The sequence below is a fragment of the Panthera uncia genome (assembly GCF_023721935.1).
Source record: "Panthera uncia isolate 11264 chromosome B2 unlocalized genomic scaffold, Puncia_PCG_1.0 HiC_scaffold_24, whole genome shotgun sequence".
NCBI classification, from domain to species: Eukaryota; Metazoa; Chordata; class Mammalia; order Carnivora; family Felidae; genus Panthera; species Panthera uncia.
In genome coordinates, this window is record NW_026057580.1 from 105435015 (window position 1) to 105452103 (window position 17089).

The following is a 17089-nucleotide window of genomic DNA, read 5'->3' on the forward strand; positions in this document are numbered from 1 at the left end:
AGGGCAGGCCGCCTTTAGGGAAGGGTGGTCTCCAGCCAAAAGTCAGCCAGCAGCTGGGACCTCAGTCACACAGCCGCAAGGAAATGAATTCTGCTAACAACCCGAATGAGTTCAAAGGTGCATTCTTCCCTATCTCAGCCTCTGGATAAAAATGCAACCTAGCTGACATGGCAGACTTGTCCGCTTGCTGGCCGACTTGCGGGACCCTGAGCAGAGAACGCATCCAAGCTGTGCATGGCCTCCTGACTTACCAATTTTGAGGATGATAAAATAAAACTGTTTTAAAATGCTAAGTTTGTGGTAATTTCTTTTTTTTTTTTTAACGTTTATTTATTTTTGAGACAAAGAGAGACAGAGCATGAATGGGGGAGGGGCAGAGAAAGAGGGAGACACAGAATTGGAAGCAGGCTCCAGGCTCTGAGCCATCAGCCCAGAGCCCGACGCGGGGCTCGAACTCCGGGACCGTGAGATCGTGACCTGAGCTGAAGTCGGACACTTAACCGACTGAGCCACCCAGGCACCCCGTTTGTGGTAATTTCTTATGAACCAAGAAAAGATTCACATCAGATGCAAAAAGAAGTAGCGTCCAAGAAGGTTTTAATTAGAGGCATAAAGATAGGAAGGCCAGAGAGGGAGGGGCCAGTTTAACCCCTTTTAAGAAAAGGTGAATTCTATTCATTCCAACAACATCTACCGAGTGTCAACTGTTTATAAAACACTAGACCGGATGTTGGGAGGAACACAGTTGAACAAGACATCATTTCAATTCCTTGCCCTTTGAGGGCTGGTGTGCCCAGATCCACATCCCTGGAGCTGACCTCTTCTGGGCTTCAAGTGAGAACATCTGACTGCCTATGCGAATATAAGCCCCATGAGGACAGTAACTTTGTTCCCAATGCCTACAAACATGAGAAAAAAAAATACTGTGCAATGAAGGAATGAAGAAAATTAATAACATTTTAATTTGGAGAAATTTTGAATATATCCGAAGAACTTGCAGAATACCATTATCTTGAATGTACTTTAGGCATGCACTTCTAAAACTTTCAAGTACATACAAAAACAAATAATAATACATATACTTTTTCTGTACCAGGCACTGATATTTATTTTCTTCCTCCCTCCCTCCCTCCCTCCCTCCTTTCTTTTTCTTTCTTTCTTTCTTTCTTTCTTTCTTTCTTTCTTTCTGTAAAGAACTTAAGAATTATATGGGATGTTTAAAGGGCTGAGTTTGAAAGAAGATGAGAAATTCCTGTCCAGGGGCACCAGGTGGCTCAGTGGGTTAAGCATGCAACTTTAGCGCAGGTCATGATCTCATGGCTCGTGAGTTCAAGCCCCACGTCAGGCTCTGTGCTGACAGCTGGGAGCCTGGAGCCTGCTTCCGATTCTGTGTCTCCCTCTCTCTCTGTCCCTCCCCCGCTTGCACTCTGTCTCTTTTTCAAAAATAAATAAACATTAAAAAATAAAAATATTTCTTTCCATATCTTTTTGGAAAAACCAGATAAAATCTCAAATTTAACTACAAAACAAACTGGAAATACAGCCACTCTGAGTTCTCAGAAAAAGAAAAATGTAATGGAATTAACTGTATCACTCCCTGACAAGGTCCTGTCAAACTTTGCTGAAAGCTTAATCTAATAATTTTATTTGCTTTATTATTTTTTGTATTACATGTCTTCATTTGAGTATCTGATACATCTGACTCTGACAAAAATATTTATTTTTAGGCCTTTCATGATATGAATGGCCTATTATATTAAGGATTAGGTGACAACTAAATGTAGAGCAAAAAACAGAATTTACTGGAAACTATAGAAAATAAGTTTTAAAATACTAAACTGACATGCTCTAGTTCAAATTTTAAAAATATCACTTCAACATGTATTTACTTTTGACCAAGGAAGGGTATAAAGGAAACAAATGAAAAATAATTTATTTTATCAAAAATGTGATAGATTTGGCAAATGCTAAGTGAAACAATTAGCACCAAAGCAGCTTGCTGTCACCTAAAATATATAAATTCTGTGCTCTAAGATAATATAAGTCATAATGTCTTAACATCTTTTTTCTTAATTTTTTTTTAACGTTTATTTATTTTTGAGACAGAGAGAGACAGAGCATGAATGGGGGAGGGTCAGAGAGAGAGGGAGACACAGAATCGGAAGCAGGCTCCAGGCTCTGAGCCATCAGCCCAGAGCCCGACGTGGGGCTCGAACTCACGGACCACGAGATCGTGACCTGAGCCGAAGTCGGACGCTCAACCAACTGAGCCACCCAGGCGCCCCCTTAACATCTTCTTATACGCAGTATGGGAAGTGAAAATGCAAATTCATCTTCTGGTTCCAAATGCTTTTAATTATTTCTAGTAGTGTTATTTCCCCAGTGAATCAAAGTAATTATTAATTGGTCGGTTTGCAACGACTCTGCAAGGAAATACTCTGGATGAATCTACATATATGTAATCATCCTTTCATCAAAATTATTAACATTTCCTTTCCCTAAGAAATATTCTTGGCAAAGTCACGGTATTGTTTATTCTTCAGAAGTATTCTCTCTTTTTTTTTTTTTAATTTTAATTCCAGTATAATTAACATACAGTATTGTATTAGTGTCATGTGTACCCAGGTACTGATATTTCCTCTCTCTCTAATGATCCCATTATATTTTAATTATTTAATAATAAATTATTACATACCATATGTAATACATCCATATTAACTCATTTACTTCTTGTAACAAGTCTTCAAGCAAGAACTGTTATAAATGCCATTTTACAAGAAAACCAAGGCACGTAGACGTTAAGCATTTTTACCAAAGCCACCCAGAGGCACAGCCAAGCTTTAGTCTCCACAGTCAGGTTCTTACACCATCATACTACTGCCCAAGGATAGCATGGGAATTACCATATTAGTCATATCAAATAGTCATCAGATTAAAATGATAAATTCATAGTTAAACCAATTTGAGTTTGACCTTAAAATCTTTAGCTTCTATGAATAAAGTCATGCAGCAGCAGAATAATCTTAATTAATCAAACCGGATTTGACAGAATTCAGGACTTTATCCATAATATATAAAATCCAATTCTAGGTTTAAAATAGACTACAGTTACAGTGTATATAAATTTTTAAACTCAATTTGAGATTATACACAATTCTATTAATGTTACAAGATGTCAGTGTTTTAAAATCTTAAATGAGCACAGTGTTAGTGTATGAGTTAGAAATTTATGTAATAAACTATTGACATTACTTCCTGATTTTAAGTTGTTATATTTTTACTACTCTCACCTTTAACGGAACAATACTGCTATTGTACCAGTTTCATCTGATGGTAAATCTCTGAGTTTATATTTAGACTTTGGCAAAAAAGGTCTTTTTTTAGAAAGCCCAAATTATGGTTGTTGGTTTGTTTTTTTTTTTTTTTTTTGTAGCATTCATTGTATATATGTAAGTGTCAAATTCTTTACATGTTTCCTTTTATATTATAGCTGCAAAAGCAGTTTACTGGGTTCTAGCAATCTACTTTTTATATTTTCAGACACAGCCAACTGAATTCTAAGTAAATGTTTTCTGATTTTACTTATGATATTCCCCAAATAAAGAAAAATTCCTAAAACTTCATCATGTCAGCAAATACTCATTTTTGATATAAAAATCTAAATAATTTAGTCCAGGATTTTGTAGTTAAATCTGATAACAACAGCATAAAATGTTTAAATTGTGGAAGTATTATGAAATATGAAGTGAATGTCTACCACACTGCATTAAAACAGCATTATGAACAATAACACTTCTTTATAAAGCTGTTGATGATGCACTGAACTAATCTCTACAATATTGGTTTATAGTTCTTCCTGTGTATAAGTAGTTATATTTAATAGACTATTATTTAAATGTATTTAATTGTTAATCTTATAGTGACTTTTCTATCTTCTGCTTTTTAGAACAACATGATAGGGTCTTACCAAGTGTTCATATGTATGCATGCTAAATATTTCCAACAAAACTGTAAAAAGAGTAATGCATTAAGACATTTAGGTGAACATGTATACTAGTTGTAAATGCAGAGAACTCTATGTCACACGTGTAAACTCAGTTCTCCAGTTCTAGGAGTCACAGAGAACAAGAAGTTAATCCTGTTTACAAGTTCTATTCCCTGGGGCGCCTGGGTGGCTCAGTCGGTTGAGCCGCTGACTTAAGCTCAGGTGATGATCTCACGGTTCATGGGTTCAAGCCCCACGTTGGGCTCTGTGCTGAGAGTTCAGAGCCTGAAGCCTGCTTCAGATTGTGTCTCCCTCTCTCTCTCTGCCCCTCCCCTACTTTCACTCTGTCTCTCTCTCTTAAAAATAAATCTAAAAAAAAATTTTTTTTTAGAGTTTTATTCCTTAATATCTATTAATACAAACTAAAATCCACCTAGTTCTTAAACCAGTCAGTGTGAGGTCCTCCTTGGGTCTTTACTTACCCTCATCCCCACCCAACAAACTCATAAGGAACTGCTGTGGATTTTATTTCCTGAATATCTCATCTAAATCAGTATTGGTGCTGTTATCAGTATTGGTGCTCATCTAAATCAGTATTGGTACCATCATCTTTTGGGTACCTATTTGTTTCCACCATTAGAATCTAAGTTTCAGATTATATGGCATGGACCACATCTGACTTATCCATCACTGTCTTCTTCATTATTGCATAGTAGATGATTTAATTACTAAAGAAATGAATGGATGCATTTGTTAAGTGCTAGAGACTAAGAAACAGGCCCTATTCTAAGGAACTAGTAATAAATGGAAAAGACAAATATGGAAATAATAGCTCAAAGCAATGTGTCAGCTACTATAATGGAGGAACATACAAAATGTTGAGGGAACATAAATACAGGGTTAGGGTTAGGGTAATGGCACAGGCTGGAAGAGTCAGAGAAGCTAAAAAAGGAAGTTACATAGAACATCAGCAGGTAAGTAGAAATTTGCAGGTAGAGAGCTTTTTAGGAGAAAGCGGCAGTCTCTTAAAAACATGGCATGATGTATTAAAGCGACAGTAAAAATCTGTTACGGCTGAATTATAAAGCAGAGAGGGTTTGAGAAGGATAAAGAAGGAAGTGAGCCTAGAAAACAGGTAACAATCAGGTTCTTAAAGCCTTTGAATCACTTGCCACGGAGTTTGGTCTCCATCTTCTGAACAACGGGAAGCCACGAACGGTTTTGGACAGGACAAAGACATGATCGTATGAGACCTGAGACACAGAAATATATACTCCAGTGGCAGTGTAGAAGCTTACTTGGAGGAAGAAGAGGCTGGGAGCAGGGAGGATATTTAGGATTATACTAGCAGAACGCATGTTGAAAGTGATGAATTCTTTTAACAGGGATGAACAAGGTAAGTGAGATGGCTGCAGGGCAACAATTGGAAATGGACAGGAGCTAAGGGTGCAGTCTATATTTTTTTTATCATGAGCAACTGGATAATGATGCCACTCACCAAGGAAGGAAAGAGAAGTAGCAGGCTCCAGAGGGAGAATTATGAGGATTCTGGTGCATTGCAAATGCATCACGAAATGCCTAGAGAAGACGGTGGTGTCAGCTCAAAAGCGAGGTGAGGCTTCAGAAGCCAGAAAGAGTAGGAGGTGGGTGCCCCACAGATAGGAACCCGTAACAGCCTCCCATTTAAGGCCAAGTTTTGATCCATGTATGGGCAGAAGCAGCTCCAATTCTCCTCCTCTCTAAATTTGAACCTTGATTCCTTCCTAAAGGCCAGACTGTGTGAGGTAAAAAGAAAACAAAAACAAAACAAAAACAAACCAAACCAGTAGGTATGAAAATTAAGTGCTTCACCTTGGAGGTTTCCATCACTGGTTCTGTTTCAAAGGCAGTTGGTCTGAGAGACCTAAGGAGTTGGAAGCTTCTAGGTCTTAAGAGAGGTCTCTGTAGGAAGACTATTATACAAACATGGCCCTGGTGATGTTATAAGAAATAATCCTGACATTCCAAGGCACTTTCGCTCTCTAGAAACAAGTGAAAGATAAAGGGAGCAGGATCTGACATTCAATTTCTAGATTTCTTTGTCCTGTTATATATTTCTTAGGTATTTTGCCATTTCAGGATAAGATCATGACACATGCAGAAATGAGGCCCAATTTGGCAACAGTGATTAAATCTGACCATTAACAAACTATCACACCTGACTATAGTCAACGGTTTTCCTTCTGGTGAGTCGTAAGTCATAGTAACAGTGACTTGCTGATTTTGCACAACTGTAGTTTGTCCCAAGTGACTTACACATGTATGTGCAAGCAAAGAGACCACAGTAAAAAGTAGCCTAGATTATGTGGAGCCTTTGCAATCAATCATGAAAATGTCGCTGCCTATAAACATGTTAGTTGTATTTTTATTAAATATTGTCCACAGATAATGAATTTACCATACATAATATGTAAAACTGTGAGACAGAGGTCCATGGTCATTAGCTTTTAAATAGCATTACTTAAATTTTAAAAAGTTAAAATATATGCCAATGTCCTTCTAATAGATGGTGACTTTAAAAATACTAAAAATTAAAAAATAAAAATAAAAATACTAAACGTAATTGAAATTGGCATATTTCAATGTATTTAACAAATATTTTTTAATGTATTTATTTAAATTCAAATTAGTTAACATAGAGTGTAGTGTTGGTTTCAGGAGTAGCACCCAGTGCTCATCCCATCAGGTGCCCTCCTTAACGACCATCACCCATTTAGCCCATCCCCCCCACACCTACCTCCCCTCCAACAACCCTCAGTTTGTTCTTTGTATGTAACAAATCTTCTATAAGAACGTATTTCTGAGAGAGAGAGCATTTCATAAATGGGTACTCACATAACGATGTTTATTTTCATCAGTCATGATCAATCATAAAGATCAAAATAGTGAATTCCTGGGTATATTTATCCTTAATATCATCTTAATATAAAATTACCAACAAAAGGGGCGCCTGGGTGGCTCAGTCAGTTAAGTGCCCGATTTCGGCTGAGGTCATGATCTCACAGTTCATGGGTTCAGCCTCACATCCAGCTCTGTGCTGACAGCTCAGAGCCTGGAGCCTCCTTCAGATTCTGTGTCTCCCTCTCTCCCTGCCCCTCTCCCACTTGTGCTCTGTCTCCCAAAAATAAATAAATGTTAAACAAAAATTAAAAAAAAAAAACCACCAACAAGAAAAACTGCTTAAATAAGTAGATAAAGTTGTCAGGTCTGAAACTGCAATCTTTGACAAAAATATTAATTTGATAAAAATATCATATATTGATACATTGATAACTTGCAATAGGCTATGATTAACTTGTTTGTGTTTTGCAGATTGTCATTCTATTCTTTAGGTGCATGAATGACAATGATGACTTAAATAAACGTCTTACAGATTTTCACTACCTGAAAATATAAATGCCAATTTAAAACAAAAATTTTAAATTATAATTTCCTAATTATACCTAATAAAGCTTTTCATTATTTCTGCAGAAGAATTCTTCTGCAGAAGAATTTACCTCCGTAAAAAGTTGGAAAGAAATTTTAAAGTAGAAAGTAGATTGGACTTTTTGCACAACCAGATGACATGGCTACAGACAGAAAAACAACAAAAGCATAGAGTAACAATGTAATCATTATTAACTAAATAACAGCCACAATGAGATGGTCGAAACCAAATTACTGGTTTGGGGATCAGAATCATATGATCCCAGTTGTGTATCTACAGTTGCTAAAATCATCACTAACGTTGTTATACAGGGGTAGGGTCCAAGGTATGTTGACTATTTCAACATAATGAAATAACGTTTATAATTATCCAATGTTTACATTGGTAAATTAAACGGATAAATGAAAAAAAAAATTTACAAAATCAGGCTATGGCTGATTACAAAATATCTACACAAATTCCTCTCATTTGGATTATCACAGCATTTGCAATGTGATTTTGCTGTTCCTCCTGCGGACACAAAGTGGATGCCACACCCCCTGAGTCCAGATGGGCCTTGAGACTTGCTTTGACCAAATAACATGGCTGACATGATTTTATAGGACTTCTGAGGCTGGGCCTTGAAAAGGCTCCATTTTGGCTCGTAGAGAGCTCTGCCCTGAGACCACCACACAAGGAAGCTGCCGTAGCACCCTAGAGGGAAAAAGTCATGTTGAGGAGAACCGAGGCACCCCAAGTGCAAGCTAGCACCATTAGCAGCCATCCAAGTCAGTGGACCTACCAGCCCTGCTAATGCTCCAGCGGAATGCATTTCTACAAATGAGCTCAGGCATAGTCAGCGCAGGAAACACCCAGCCCACCCACAGGAACATGAGAAACCATAATGTGTTACTACTTTAAGCCATTAAGTTTTGGTGGTGGTTTAGCAAAGACTAAGTGAAACAGAAACTGCTACTGGGAATCTAGTGCTGCTCTAACAAAGATCTGAAACATGTGGTGTTGGCCTTGGGACCAGGTGGGGAGGAGGCTGGAAAGAAACTATTAGCAGACGCTGAAAAGGACAGCAGACTCTGCTCTCAGAGATCAGAAGAGCCACGTGTATTTTATGTACTGTCTACTCTGTCATCTGCAGTAACTTGAATTTGTGCATTCGACTAGAGAGATTTCCTTGCAGAAAGCTGACAGTATCAACCGGCTTCTTCTGAGATACTGGAAGAGAGAGAGATGAAGTAAAGAAGGCCCTTTTTCATTTGCATTGGATTAGAAAGTATGACATTCCCAGTCTTTCCTGGAAAAATATTTGCAAAGTAAAACAGGGTTTTAGGATAACAATAAGTCAAGAGCGTGACTGTAAGACCCATTGTTGGTTTGTTTTTGTTTTTCTTGACGTTTATCTATTTTGAGAGAGAAAGAGTTTGAATGCACAGCTGGGGAGAGGCAGAGACAGAGAGGGAGAGAGAGAATCCCAGGCAGCCTCCGCACCTACATGGGGCTCGAACCCATGAAAAGTGAGATCATGACATGAGCTGAAATCAAGAGGCAGACACTCGGAAGCCGCATTGTTAAGAACCCAGAAAGATTTAAGGTAGTGCCTACATGACCTTCTCAACTAGATAAACCAGCTTCTAAGAAGCTTGAGGGCACTGACCACAGAGCCTTTACCTATGGTCCAAAAACTTTTAAATTTGGGGTTTGAGTAGCACAGAATGACTCCAAGCAGATTTTTAGGAAGTCAACAAATCTGCTAAGCAAAAACACCACCACCTTGTACTAAAGGGACAGGACAGTTCAAAATGAAGACAAGACTTTGGAACCACACTTAATATGATGAGGAAGAAGGCTAAGAAGACAGTCAGCCAGGGGCGCCTGGGTGGCCCAGTAAGTTGAGCATCTGACTCTTGATTTTGGCTCAAATCATGATCTCAGGGTCATGGGATCGAGCCCCACCTCAGGCTCCATGCTAAGCATGTAGCCTGCTTGAGATTCTCTCTCTCTTCCTCTCCCCTCTACCCCACTCATACTCTTACTCTCTAAAAAAAAAATTAAATTAAAAAATTTTTTTCTTTAAAAAGAAGGCAATCATCCATAAACATGAACCACTTCTTATCAAAAAGACAGGGAATGTCACTGGCCCCTGGATTAAAGGGACTAGCCACACGTGCCTGGCTGGATTTCAGAATTATTTCAGACCATGACTGTTACCTCTTTTCCCTTCTTCCCTTCTTTGAACAGAGGCATCTACTGCAATGGCCCTGGCTCCTCTCTCATCATTGCATTTTGGATGAATGGGTTCAGTCGCTTCTCTTTTTAGTTCATAGGCCTGGGGATTTAGAAGAATTATACTTGAGGAGCCTCATTTGTATGCAGACAAATGACAAGATGCAGATCACATGACACTGGATTTGAAGTTTGTTGACATCATTGGATGAGATTTCCGAGGCCTTGAGAGGAGGTGAATGTATTCTAATGTGGAAAGAATATAAATAATAGTGACCAGAGGACAGACTTTAAATTATGACCACAAAATCCTCTGGTTCCAATATGCATCCTCTTTTACAAGGTGACTTTGTCTTTCCTCTCATCAAGGGGTTGAATTGATTTCCCCCTCCTTGAATCTGATCTTGTATTGACCTTGCTTTGATCAATAACACAGCAAAAATGACTTTCTTCATCTGATTCTAGGCCTAAGAAGTCTTGCCGTTTGTTTTAGCTGTCTTGGATTTCTGCCTTAAAACCACCATGTAAGGAAAGAAGTCTATATTGGAGGACAAGATTCCATGTGGAGAAGAACTGAGATGCCCTATCGTATAGCCGGAACCAACTTCCAGACACATGGGTGAGGTCATCTTGGAGCTAGTTCAGCCAACCCTGCAGATGAACTCATCCCAGATGAAGCCAGCAAACTGAGACCAGAAGATTCAAGGTTGATGCATCTGTCACCTCCTCTCTCCCACACCCAGACATTCTTCATGTCAAGAAAGTACTTTCCCCATCATTATATCCCAAGAGACTAAATCACTGCCTGGCACGTTGTCTTAGATATATGTAAGATGGTCCTTAGGAAACCATCCATGTTTAACTGTGAACTAGTGTGACAACCCACAGATTATGAAAAGTGGATTATGATTAGTTTAAGTTTGGAGTGATTTGTTACACAGCAATAGCTAACTAAAACAAAGGCATTTACTTGCATGATAGACACACAAGTAATCCTCCTTTTTCTCCCCAGGTCACTCTGTCTTCTACAACAGGTAGAAGAACTGTCTAGGCTTGCTTGGTTGGGTCCACTTCCTAGGCCTTTGATTTTCTTATCATATGAGTAAAAGAGAAAAAAGTGGCAAAGAACAAGACATGCAAAGTTATTCTCCGCATGGTTAAGCATAGATTAACCAGGGACACACAGAAGGAAAGGAGAGGAGAAGGAAAACAGCTACCAGAAGAGTGGGCTTAAGGAAAAAGAGGAGTAAAGAGGATTCTTAGGGCGTTTTGCCTCTGTTGAGTGCTCTCATCATTGCTTCAATTTTTGTAAAGCAAATGTCAAGAAAGACATATTGCTCTTAAGATTTTTGGAATTGGAATTGTATTTCTTTTATGTAAAACCAATGACCAGATTCTGAAAGCCCTGTTTCATTAAAGTTACTTCTATGAAATTTAGTACTATCTCACTATGAATCTAAGGCACAAAGGATGAGAAAAAAAATGATTATTTCAGCTCCTAAGTGAGAGTTTCTCATCCCTCAGCATTACTGACATTTTGAGCAAGATCAAACTTTGCCACGAGAGGCTGTGCTCTACATTATAGGATGGTTAGGATCCCCGGCATCTACCCATTAGATGTCTATGGCACCCCACTCCCCCCTAACAATGTGATAATTAAAAACGTCTCCAGACATTGCCAATTATTTTAAGGGGGAAAAATCACCTCAGTTGAGAATCAGTGACCTAAACTATGCCCTTTTCATCTATGGATGACAATGGCAATAAACTGGTATGAATATTTGAAGATGTGTGTGTGTGTGTGTGTGTGTGTGTGTGTGTGTGTGTGTGTGTGTTTTAAGTGAATATATATATATACATATATATATATACATATATATATATTTTAATGAATTATGATTGTTCAATTAACTACTCCAAAAAGTCCTTACCATATTGGGTTATTCCCACAGTTTATATATATATTTAAGCAGAAATCCTTTACACTGAGATACATCTATTTAAGAAGTGGCAAAGTACAGTGTCATTCAAATCTGGAAATTCATGTCTTATGTGGTGCAGAATGGGTCGGGGGGGGGGGGAGTGGGTAGAGGGTATATATATCCTAAAATTGTATTTGGTTTATTTTACTATATTCTAACCCTTTAAAAAAACTTTTTTCAGAACTCTAAAAAAATAAAACAAAAATAGTTGATTGGCTTTAGTTGGTTAGTTAAAAATATAGCCTGAACCATTAATTATAGCATTCTAATTTTAACCATTAAACCTTTTATTTATAAGATTATAACATTTTAACATTTAACATTCATTATAAACATTTTATCACTGTCAGACCAGGAAAAGTATATAGCATGTCACTCAGCCAAATATAAAAAAAAAAAAAATATTTAAAAATTTAGAGAATTTTCATGTATTTGTTTGGGGCAGGGTACTTGAATATGGCTGGGTTTCTAAGGACACATAGATCAGCTAATGTGCCAGGCTGTTATCCACAGTCTCTCCCAATACAATAACGGGGAAAATGCTTTCTTTCCAGGAAGAATTTTAATCACATGTGGATGGAGATATGGGAGAGAGGATGTAACAGATATATCAGCCTTGAACCTTTAGGCCTCAATTTCATAAATTTTTAATAAAATCATTTTGTGGGGAGAAAAAAACACACCTCCCCTGAATTGAGAAGAGGCTATTTATAATCTTTATCCCACCCAATGTTAAAATTAACAGTTTTCTCTGCAGAAATATGAATGCCTCTGACTCCAAGGTGCTCTGATTGAAGGTGATACATGACATGTGGTATTCCCAACATATTATATTCCCCAAATTCAAAAGATTATGACTAGGAAAACAAAGCTTAGACATTTGCATAAAGGGTTGTGTGTATGATACGAAAGTACAATGATAAAGATGTGTCCTGCAGAGGATTATAATCAATAATAAAGAAAAGTGATAAATATAATGAGAGTTCACTATGGCAGTTCATACCAGGGACCTCCTCCAACATCTTCTAGTTCTAAATAGAGACAATACATTTGAATAGTTTCAACAGAGCTTTTGTGTTTTTTTCTGTCACCATATCCACTGTTTTCTGGCACTTTTTTTTATATCCACGATTGGTGGATATAAACGTTGATAAGAGGAGTGCCTGGGTGACTCCGTTGGTTAAGCGTCCCAACTTTACCTCAGGTCCTGATCTCACCTCTCATGAGTTCGAGCCCTGCAGCGGGTTCTGTGCTGACAGCTCAGAGCCTGGAGCCTGCTTTGGATTCTGTGTCTCCCTCTCTCTCTCTGCCCCTCTCCTGCTTGCACTCTATCTCTCTCTCTCAAAAACAGACATTAAAAAAAATTTTTTTTTAATGATAAGAAAATGATAACCTGTGAATTAATGAAAATACCTTATATCCTTAAAACAGTTGGATTTACTCATGTTTTATGTTTACTTCTCATTCCATTCACACAAGGAACCAGGCCTAGTAGACACAGGAGGTATTTTAAGCGGAGATGTAAATGAGGAAATGAAGCATGGTGAGAATTAAGAAAAATACCAGTAATCTATAAATTAGAATAAAGGCTACAGATCTGTAGAACTATGGCTAGAAATTAGATAGTCTGTGTCCTAGTCTAACCTAATTATCACTAGATTTATTTGCTGATTGTTTGATTCATTTATTTAATGAATACCATCGCGCCCCTCCTGTGAGCTAGAGTCCTGCTCTGACCAGCTCTGGATGCCATCGGAGAGTATGGTGTGGCCCCTCCTACTGCAGTAGGGAGAACAGGAATCAGAAGGAAGGATGCTGCAGGTTCTGTACGTGCAGCAGAAAGTAACAACAAACAGTGACATGGAAGATGTGAGCAGATAAAAAAAAAAAAAGACCGCAGTTATGAAATTAAAGGCAACCTGAGCGTAGAGAAAGTGAAAGCCAACCCCTACTGTTTGCTCGCACTGGAGCTCAGGGGAACATGCTGCTTCTACATCTAAATTTTTTTTGTAATAAATTACAAATAAAAGTCACATAAGAAATAAAAGTCAGAGGACAGCTGATCCCCTTGATGAAGGATTACTTCCAGTTAGCACAGAAGTCTTTGGAAAAGTTTTAAGCTGACCCTGGACAAACCTGTCACGTGTAGCTCCCTAATTGCAAAAAGTGGCCCAACTCCTGACTTTGCAAGAAAACTACCACAACTTTGAAATCTTTTCCTGGTTTAAGTACTTAGCAACACAAGAGTAGCAGAAGGAAAGCAGGTACTGGAAAGTGTCTTAAAATACCTTCTTCGTACAACCACTCTATTTTAACATTAAACTGGACTTCAACACTAGTATTTCAACCAATCAACATACAGTGTTTTATTTGGGGCTGGGAGAGAGTAGTTGATCACAGCGTTCACATATTTTACATTCAATATTTAGTCTAGGCTTTAAAACACATATAGTTTTTCCAAATAAATATGACTTTTTCTTATCTAGGATCTTCAAAATTCAGTTGTTTTTGTTTTTTTCTCACCAAAATACTGCCCTTTGTCTTAAGCAGGTTTAGGATTACAATCCCACATTTAGGGATTTTATATTTGAAAATATTGCTAATATTATTTCTCATTCACACCTTGGGATCTAAATTTTCCTTTTCTGTCTCTTCACTATTTTTATCAATATCCAAACAACACAGTAATTGGACACAATCTTACTTATCTTCCATTTTATACTGCATGTCCCCGTCAGAAGCAAAGAGGGCTACAATCTTAACAGTGAAGTTCCTGAATCTAAAATGGAGGCAGAATTATCAAAAGAAAAGCCGAAAACAGTAAAACTGAAACATAAGACTGAATCACAAAGTTTGAGGAGGAGACGTCGGAAATTCCAATCCCAAACATATCCAACCCTGGATCGTAGACACGTTCAGTGAGCCACCCGGAAGACCTGCATTTGGTGTCCAGTCATAAACAGAGCCCCAGAGGGTGTGCCATTTGTGACTGCTTCAGGACTGGAGCGACGGCAGTGACCTGCGTCGTAAATGAAAAGTCACTAGAGCACAGAACCTGCGGCCACTCGGCCATTTGCGGAGGCTTCCGCGTGAGACAACAGCTGCTGAGTGCCAGTGTCACAAATGAACTGCCTCACGTGTTCAAGCTTATCTGTAGAGTAATATGTCATTTTTAAATGTTTTAAATAGTAACGATAGCTATCATCTGTTGAGAAGGTATCATGCGGCAGTCGTGATGTTATGTACCTTCATGATCCATATTATCTAACTTAAACTTGGCAACAACCCTATGAGAAAATATCCCCCTACTTGGATTTTATATGTAAAAAAACCAGGGCTATCTCTATGAAGAGAAGCAGCGCTATCAACGATAGCCAAATTATGGAAAGAGCCCAAATGTCCATCAGATGATGAATGGATAAAGAAGATGTGGTATGTAAATAATGGAAAACTACTCGGCAATGAAAAAAGAATGAAATCTTGCCATCTGCTAGAGGGTAATAAGCTAAGTGAAATAAGTCAGTCAGAGAAAGACACATATCAAATGATTTCACTCATGTGGATTTGAGAAACATAACAGATGAACATAGGAAGGAAAAATAAGATACAAACAGAGAGGGAGGCAAAGCATAAGAGAGACAGAGAACAAACTGAGGGTTGCTAGAGGGGAGGAGAATGGTGGGGGTCGGGTTAAATGGGTGATAGGCATTAAGGAGGGCACTTGTGGGATGAGCATTGGATATTATATGTCAGTGATGCATCATTGGGTTTTATTCCCGAAGCCAAGACTACATGCTACGTGAACTAACTTGAATTTAAATTAAAAACAAAACAAAAAAAAAAACCCGGGGTTATCAAGGTTCATCAACTTGCCTACGGTGACACAGACAGACACCAAGTGGAAAAGCATGGTTCTGCAGCAATCCAAAGCCTGTGCCTTCACTCTACTTTTACATCCACATTGTCCATTGGGGTTCCCAGAATATTTTATACCAAATGATTGTTACCAAACCCTAGAGATAGTCAACACTATCCCCAACTCTCAGATTAAACAACCCACTTTCAGAAATAAATTGTCTCAGCAAATGAGTTGACACTCAATTGTCAACTCCTATGGTGCAGGGGGACTCCTTATCCCCCTGCACCGTATGAGCAACTAGAATCTAACCAACAGATAGAGCACCTACGAGCTAAATCCTGTTTGCTTCCCCATCTTCCTGAGCTACAAGCTATAAGGACTTCTCCCCAGTGACACTTTGACCTGCTGTCTTCAGTTCTCCAACTGTTTCCATCTCTTCATTCTCCATCTCTATATTTGTATCTGCCTTAGTATTAGCATGTGTCACAGGTCAGGCTAACAGAGAAACCCACTCTAGAAGAAGTCTTGTCAGCAGGATGTTTTTTGGCATGTGCTTTCAGAAACATTTTGAAGGGTGTGAAGGAAGCAGCATTGGGCAGAGGGAGATGTTGAACTGAGATGCAGTTAGGTCTCTGAAGCTGGGATCTCTTTCAGAGAAGTCCTAAGTTGAGGTAAGGGGCCGGGACTTTGTACCCAGGCATTGATCACTCGTTGGATATGGGCTTCCCTGGGGAAGGGAGCATAACTTGGATGGGGCAGATCCCTTGGGCTGAGGACACATCCTGGGGAGGGGCTCAGCTGTCAACCTGCAGCAAGCAACGCTCAGGGTAGCTGGGGAAATGAGGGCCCTAAGACTGAAGGGCAGGACCTGTGCTGCACCCTACAGCTTGTGCTACATCCACTGCAAAGAGCCTATAATTCAAAGAAATGGCAAGGTCCCACCTCCGATGAGATAGTCAATTACACACATTCTCCAAATCGTCCAGATGCTTTAGTCCCACCAGTCTGAATGCTTTGTCACTAATTCACATGCTATCTCAATCCAACCAGCCAAGCTGGGTTCTGCCTTTCTGCCCTCTGGGCTTTCCTCCAGGAGGTCCCTTTCTGCTTCTCCAACCAGAGAACTCTAGCAACCACTGTCTAGTTCTGCCTCCATATTACCATCCATCTTGTCAGATTCTTTCCCCTGCAGGTGATGCTTGATGCTGTTCTCAGCAGCTCCTCAAGGGCCCCAGCCAGGAGCTTATGCAAATAAGAAACAGGGAGCGCCAGATACTGGCCCGCCCGTAGGCAGGATGTGGGCCCAAAATGTGCTTTCTTTCACCAGCAGTGTTCTAAGAAAATGTTTCAACTTGAGTGTTTCGGGGTGAGACTTAACATTTCCTAGTTTTCCACAGACCTATTACTCTCCATTTTCTTAGACCAGCTGCTTCTCAGATCACCTGAAGGTACCTGACTTTAAGACATCTAGAAAAAAGAAAGACTTGACTTCCATATATGCACAGGTGGAAAGTGAAGTAAGAAAGCAGTTGTGATGAGAAATCTTAGGAAGAGGTGACAAGCAGAATAAAGGCTCTCCC

The 17089-nt window shown here is 39.0% G+C and overlaps 1 protein-coding gene across 10 annotated transcripts in view; it reads right to left on the bottom strand.

Moving 5' to 3' along the window:
- The window catches only part of SYNE1 (spectrin repeat containing nuclear envelope protein 1), a 477690-nt gene that overhangs the window by 396817 nt on the left and 63784 nt on the right, over positions 1-17089 (bottom strand). The gene's annotated exons all lie outside the window — the stretch shown is intronic.